This window comes from Narcine bancroftii, chromosome 9, assembly GCF_036971445.1.
Source record: "Narcine bancroftii isolate sNarBan1 chromosome 9, sNarBan1.hap1, whole genome shotgun sequence".
Lineage (NCBI taxonomy): Eukaryota > Metazoa > Chordata > Chondrichthyes > Torpediniformes > Narcinidae > Narcine > Narcine bancroftii.
Window position 1 is genome coordinate 20727771 of NC_091477.1, and position 7114 is coordinate 20734884.

At 37.7% G+C, this 7114-nt stretch overlaps 1 long non-coding RNA gene across 1 annotated transcript; it reads right to left on the reverse strand.

The window, feature by feature from the left end:
• Positions 1-1422: 1422 nt before the first annotated feature.
• LOC138742843 (uncharacterized) lies at positions 1423-4644 on the reverse strand. Its single transcript, XR_011344446.1, has 4 exons — positions 4393-4644; positions 4226-4283; positions 3433-3482; positions 1423-1811 (listed from the first exon to the last, which is right to left on the reverse strand). It is a non-coding gene; the product is annotated as an uncharacterized lncRNA (long non-coding RNA).
• Positions 4645-7114: the final 2470 nt, after the last annotated feature.

Below are 7114 nucleotides of genomic sequence, written 5' to 3' on the forward strand. Positions count from 1 at the left end.
TCTCCATTTTTCTAACATCCATGTGGCTATCTAAGAGTCTGAAATATCTCTATTGTGTCAGCCTCTGGTACACACTGGGCAATACATTCCAGGCTCCCACCTCAGTCGTTCCAAAGAGAAAGGTCTTAGCTTGTTCAACTTTTGTTTAGACATGTTCTGCAGTCCAGGCAGCATCCTGGTAAATCTCCTCTACATCTTTCCTTTAATGATGTGCAAGATGAGATGTTACTTTGCCAAGTTTCTATTGCTTAGTTAAAATGCATAAATATTTGTCTACACTGCCAAAAAACCATACAGCGCAGAAACAATTTCTTCAACCAATCTAATCCATGCCAATGTATTTTTCCTGCATTGTCCCATTGATCTGCACTTGGAGCATAGACCTCCCTTCTCCTTCCATCAATGAACTTATCCCAATTTCTTTCAAATGTTGAAATCAAACCTACATCCACCACTTACTTTGAAAGCTTGTTCCACACTTCCACCATCTAATTGAAGTTTCCATTAAACATTTCACCTTTCATTCTTAAACATATCCTCTAGTATTTGTCTCACCTAATTTCAATGGAAAAGAAGCATTTACCCTTTCTCTACCCCTCATAACTTTACATGCCCATCAAATCTCCCCTTGTCTCGGTTGTGACAATACTTGTTTTGGGAGCAGTGCTGGTCAGCGCTGATCACATAAGGAAAACAACGCATGGAAGTAATAGTTCACATGCACAGCTGTGTTAAAAGTCAGTATATGGGTGATGGATCATGGACGCAGGAAGAGGAGAGTGAGAGCGTTGGGATCACCCGTGTGGCAGTGAGCCAATGCGAAGGTCAGAGGGGTTTGGCTGGGCAGTGTTTGGCGAGTTGAAGAATGGATTGTTGTGTCTGCAGAATATAAAGAAGGTCGCCTTCATGGTTTCTGAAAGAAACAAGTCAGTGTATTCTTTGTTTGTAAGCTGGGGTAAATCATCATGCTCATTCTTGGACATTCCAGAGAATAAAGTCCTAACCTATTTTACCATTCCCTACAATTCAGGTCCTTGTCCTGGCAAAATCTGTGTCCATTTTCCATGCACTCTTTTACATTTCTCAGGTATTGGACTTTGAAAATGTCTATCACCTTGGTACGACATGGCGTCCATGATCATTGAGTACACCAGTGGCACAGCCAGGAATGCAGTACCTGTAGTTTGTCATTCTCTGACCGAATGATGGCTGATGATGTCTGCAGGAATGCCTTGAAGCAGCGCAGCCAAAGTTCGAAGTTCCTAGAGACGTCAAGTGATTGAAGGTCGATTTCCAGCTTCTCTGGTTTCAGGATCTGCTCCATTGTCAAAATTTATTGTGAATAAAATTGATCAATAACTCCAAAAGACTTTAATTTATCAAAACCTTCAAGCTTTTATTCACAATAGAATGGAAGCACTGTCCTGAAGCTGGTTGAGTGTCCTGAACTGGGGAAGGGACTGTGGAACAGTCACCTTTATTCAATTGTCTGTGGGTGGAGCCACAGGTACAGTCAGCCAATGGGTGTGCCCCAATTGATAAATATACAGATAGTTCTTGTACGATATTTTGCAGACCACATTCTTTCTGGGCAACCTAACTCCTAATCCCTGTCCAAACATCTTGACTGCAGATCCAGTAGTCAATTAACATTGCAGTTCAGGATGTTTTAAACTGGATGTCAGGCAAATTTAGGCTCTGCCTGGAAACCACTCTTTACATTTCTGTCTCATTTAAATCACTTCCCTCACTCTGTCCAATCGCAGGTATCTGAACATCAGGTCACTCATGTGTTCCTGTTGGTCATGCTCCTAATGAGTAATGAGAGTTTATTGTCATATCTAGAAACTGATGGACTGAAATTCTGGCTTGCTGCAACCAAACAGGTATGCAGGCTGAACCAATACAATAGTATATACAGTATTAAAATACATAACATTTTAAGACAAAAATAGCTAATAAATATAAAAAGGCAGGAGAGATATTTACAATTGTAATTAGTACAGGGGAAGATGTCTTGACTCAATGCTGCAAACAGATCTTTTGGTGACTAGTTTATGGTTATAGTTAGGGTAGTACTGGGGGGGTGGGGTGGGATGCAGTGTTTCACATTGATATCTTCAATGGAATGGGAGGCTGTTGTGTAATGGAAAATATATTTGGGAGATAATTGGTAAAATTAGAGTAGGTTACATGTATACACAGATTTTAAAACAGATCTTATTTAAATTAATGAAGAATTCATATTCAGTGAACTTTACAGAAACTATGGAGAATCCTATGCATATTTCACAAGTAGGTGCTAATTGAAATTATGTCATCAAATGAATTGAGTGGAGACAGTTCATCTGTGTTGAACGTTTTTAACAAGGCTTCTGACCTTTCTACAAAGGGCTCACTCAAAGGTCAATGAGAAGTTTTGTTTACGTAAGACTAAGACAACAGACTAACTCCTATTGTTCACTGGAGAAGGTGGGGGGGTTTTGTGGCAAGTGAGAAAGTCACATGAGCTTTTTAGAAGTTGGAAGATGAAGAGAGAGAGTGACTGGACAGTCACAGCTGAAGCAAGCAGGAAAAGCTTTTTGGAACTGAAACAGAAAGCTCCAGAGCAGTGGATGGCTGGAAGTGCTATCTGTCTGATGTTTTTCTTGGAATAAGTGGAACAGAAAGGAACTCTGTGATAGCCTGAAAGAAAGAGGTTATCATCTGCAAACCTGATGGGGCAAGTTTCATCAGCAAGACATTGAGATGACTAATGGTGATACCTCAGTTGTGGAAATCCTGGAACAAAAAATCTCTCTCTGAAAACCTCCAAAGAACCTTCCTGAGTGGTAATCATTTAACTTTCAAGCACCAAAGTCTGGTGAACTTTATACATGTTAAATTTTGTGCACAGTTTAAGAATTGCCTGTAACCAGAAAACTTGGAAAAATGAGAAATGAGATTGAACTGTGAACCAAATAACTTAAATTTGCACACACATTACATACATGTGTGCTGAGAATTAGAAGGGGGTTTAGTTGGGTTAAGTTAATAGAGTTAAATTAAAGTTTGATTCTGTTTTCATGTTTAAAGATAATTAAAAACAACTTTTGTTTAAGTTGCCATTTGTTGTGGTGAATATCTATTGCTGCTGGGTGGGGTCCTTTGGGCTCGTAACGATTGACTGTGATGGACTTGGGCCTGATTCGTCAGTTTCTGCAGCCTTTGGTGTTCCGGGGCACTCAAGTTATCAAATCAGACTGTGATGTAACCATTCAGTATACTTTACACAGTCCATCTGTAGATGTTTGACAGGCTATTTTATGCCATGCCAAATCTCCTCAAACTTTATAGAAAGTAGAGTTGCACCTTCTTCACAGTTGGTTTGATTTGCTGGCTCCAGGAGAGGTCCTTTGATATGAGTAGTCCAAAGAACTTGAAGTAACTTACCCGCTCCATCACTGTTCAGTCAATGAGGCATCCCTTTTGTAAAGTCCCTGCTGATGTTGAAAGTAAAATTATTGTTCTGATATCACCCAAGTGGATTCCCAATCTCCATCCAATATTCCGACTCTGTTTCCTGAATTCAGCCAACTATGGTTGCATTTCTCTTTGCCTAGTGTCCAGTTTAAAACAGCCATAAACATCTAAAATATAAACAGTGGTACTACATCAAAATTGCCAGAAACAAATGCTTTCTCGCTGGCAGGCAAGATATAAACAATTATCATTGAATATTTATTGTTGTATTTCCATGAAATTAATTCACTCTCTTTAGGTTCCACAGTCCTCTTGCTTTACCTTTACTGCTGAATTCAAGAAGCCTGAAACACTCACAAATACTCTGCTAAGTACAAAAATCAATTGCAATATTGTTCTAATTGAACAATCAACTAATGCTAATACACACCTACCTTCTCAAGGGAATTTCATGCTTGCAGCCTAACATGCTCCAAATAAACCTGGAATTCAATTTATTGGAGGCATCAAGCTGATGTGCTGACATTTCCATCAGTTGGATTTCCCCACCAGCATACAAACCACATGGAAATGTGAATTGTTATTGCCCATTATTGAAATCAGCGTGTGTAATCTACATTTTAAGTCCTGGACTTTCATTCCATTTCCACACTTACAGGTAAAATTTTTGAATTGATTATTAAAACTGATTAGAAGCTATGAAATCAAAACAATTTTCAGAGAGAACATTGTAATTTGAAAAATAACTGTTGTCTAGGCTAACCTGTTGGGCTTTCTCTGAGGTTTACTGGCCTGTTCATGGTCCTGAAAATTCCTTTGCTCTGTTTAAAGCAAAAGGTTTCATTGTTATTTCACAAAATCTGTTAACTTAAAGAACCTAATTAATTAAGAATAGAGAGGATTCATACTGACTCCTGGAGTAACATATACCTTATTGATGGTCTCTAAAATAGTAATGAACTTAAAATATGCTATTGATGGAGTTATTTGCTCTTGACAAAAAGAAAATGTTATAGTAAAAGCATAGCTGGAAATTTCCATGTCCATTTTGCAAACATAGCAGCTTATTTTGCACATTGGTTTAAGTTATGATGGTCAATCATGTATTGGAAGCAGAAGTGAGATCAGATATGGAGTGGCTAAGGAAATTCCTGGCCTAGGTCTCCTATTATCTTTTTATGTGTTGAGTGAGTGGAGAAGTATATTAAAATTAGCAAGTTAACTGACACGATTTCCTCTCATAATTCATCACATTACCTTGGATACCTTCATGGCTCATAATGCCTATTATGATGTTTGTAACTTGTTGATAAAAAAACTTCTGCCTTAAATAACTTATTGTAAGGATATCATTACATAGGAAACTTTAACACAATGTGAAGATAGCTATCCAGTGTTTAGTTATTCATTTCCCATTATCAACCAAGGTACATATGATTAACAGGAGCTGTTGAGTTGGTCTCATATTAAAAATCAATTATATTCTCCCTGGACAGTGAATTTTCCCATTAAAAAAAACAGACTGCTACTTGTGTTTGCTCCAACTGCTGTTCGAACCCCAAAAGATAGCTCTTTTTAATGAAATCATCCATCAGCTGCTTGATGTTCATTGTCTGAGCTTTGCATTTGAAAAGAACCTTTTATATGTCATTACAAGTTTAGCACGGAACTTGCCCATAAATTTACTGCAATTGTGATTGATATGCAGGCCTTGCAGGATTAAGACAAATGCTCTGTCGTGCACTACCTTCACTGTTCAAAACATTTCATGGAGTTTGTCAGTTCTGCATGAATGCTTAACTACTTCTGCTGAATTGTGTCTGTCAGCATGGCTAAATTAGGAAAATATGCAAAATTTTGTGGAAGAATTCTAAAATGTTACAGAAAATCTTGAAATTTAAATAAAGTCACAGTGGTTTGTTCTTTATTGCTGTAGTAGAAAAAAACCAAAGGGAACTTCTGCTCAGAGGCTCAGGCAGGAATCATAAAATATTGCAGTGTGGGCACAGTGAATCCAGGAAAATGCTCATTTCTTGCATGTTCAACACTAACATATCTATTTATATTTAGATATATCCCTTTCATTTCAAAATAATTCAGTTAATTATTTTGTCAAAGACTAATTTTGCACTAAAACATTTATACATTTTGGAAAGTCGGTCAGGAAATCCAAACTAAGGGAAGCTTCCACCAAGAAAGAAATGCTACACTTACAATTCTCAATAGGAGCTTATTTATTTAGTGCAGCTCATGATGTGTTGCTATATTGCAATCAAATGAATGCATCAACTATCTTACACATGTTCTTCATGGCAGCCACATAGCAATGGATCTTGTGGAGGAAACAAACGATTTAGGGACGAGGGAGACAGCTCCTATCTAAAAGGACATACATGATCTGGCAAATGAGACACAAGACAGGTCAGGTCAGAGATCTACCAGAACAACCATAAGAAGATTATGGCAAGAGATGGCTACATTCACTCCCAATAGGAATTATAACTCCTTGTACAAGGAAGAAATAGAGAAAGAAATAGGGTGCTGTCATAACAAAAGTAGCAGGTGAGTAATGTACATGTGTCATCTGGGTAACACCACCTGATTATTGGTCTATGTTAGTGGTAATGACAGGAGTGTGGAGAGGATCACTAATCTTGCACTGGGGACTGGCTTCAAAGGAGTAATATTTGATTAAGTAGTTATTTTTTAGTACCCATTCAGCTAATCTCTGCACCCTCCAACCAGCTGGGAGATGAAGCTCATACAACTAATGCAATTTAATCCAGGATGGATCACTGACATGATCTACAGAGCAAAATTGAAGTTTGCATTAATAATCCCTGGTAAATTGGATGTGATATTCTAGATGTCAATTTCTAGATATGTTTCAAGCATTTTACTTATCCATTGTATGACTGATATCTCCTTTACATTCCCAATGAGTCGGCATTTGAATTACTGCCATTTCTGCAGAAGTCCTTATTAAGGACTTTGGGTTAATAACAATAAAAACAGAATTCCTTTTTCCCTGGAGAAATTTCTTTAATTCAAGTTGAAAAATTGCAATAACATTGATGAAACAGCTGACTCTATGGTACCCTTCCCTAATGTTGTGAGTACTACAAAATAAAACATAACTATACACATAACTATCCTGGGGATTAATTCAGGCACAATTTCTGGCCATTCTTTCCTGACTGCACTAACCAAAATGCTTACTTTTAAGGGTAAATCTTCAATTACATTTTTTTTTAAATTACAGCTTCTGCTTTGATCTAACATTAATTTTCAGAGTGTCCTCCAACCCCCAAAGCTAACCTGGCCTAGGAAATAAGGCTTTGGTTCTTTTGCCTTCACCTGTCTCATGGCCATGACAGTTGGTTGGTACCTTTCAAAAAAAAATTACAAAAATCACAATTCTGCATTACTTGCTTGGTGGTTAAACATATTGTCAATAGTTACAGTGAGGTTATTTCACTTCCAACAGATTAATTTAATTTAATTTAGAGTTACAACACGGTAACAGATTCTTCTGGCCCATGAGACTGGATCGCCCAAATACATCAATTAACCTACAAATTCTGTACATTTTTGGAACCTGGGAAGAAACCGGAGCACTTGGAGAAAACCTATGCAGGTTCTGAGGAGAAAG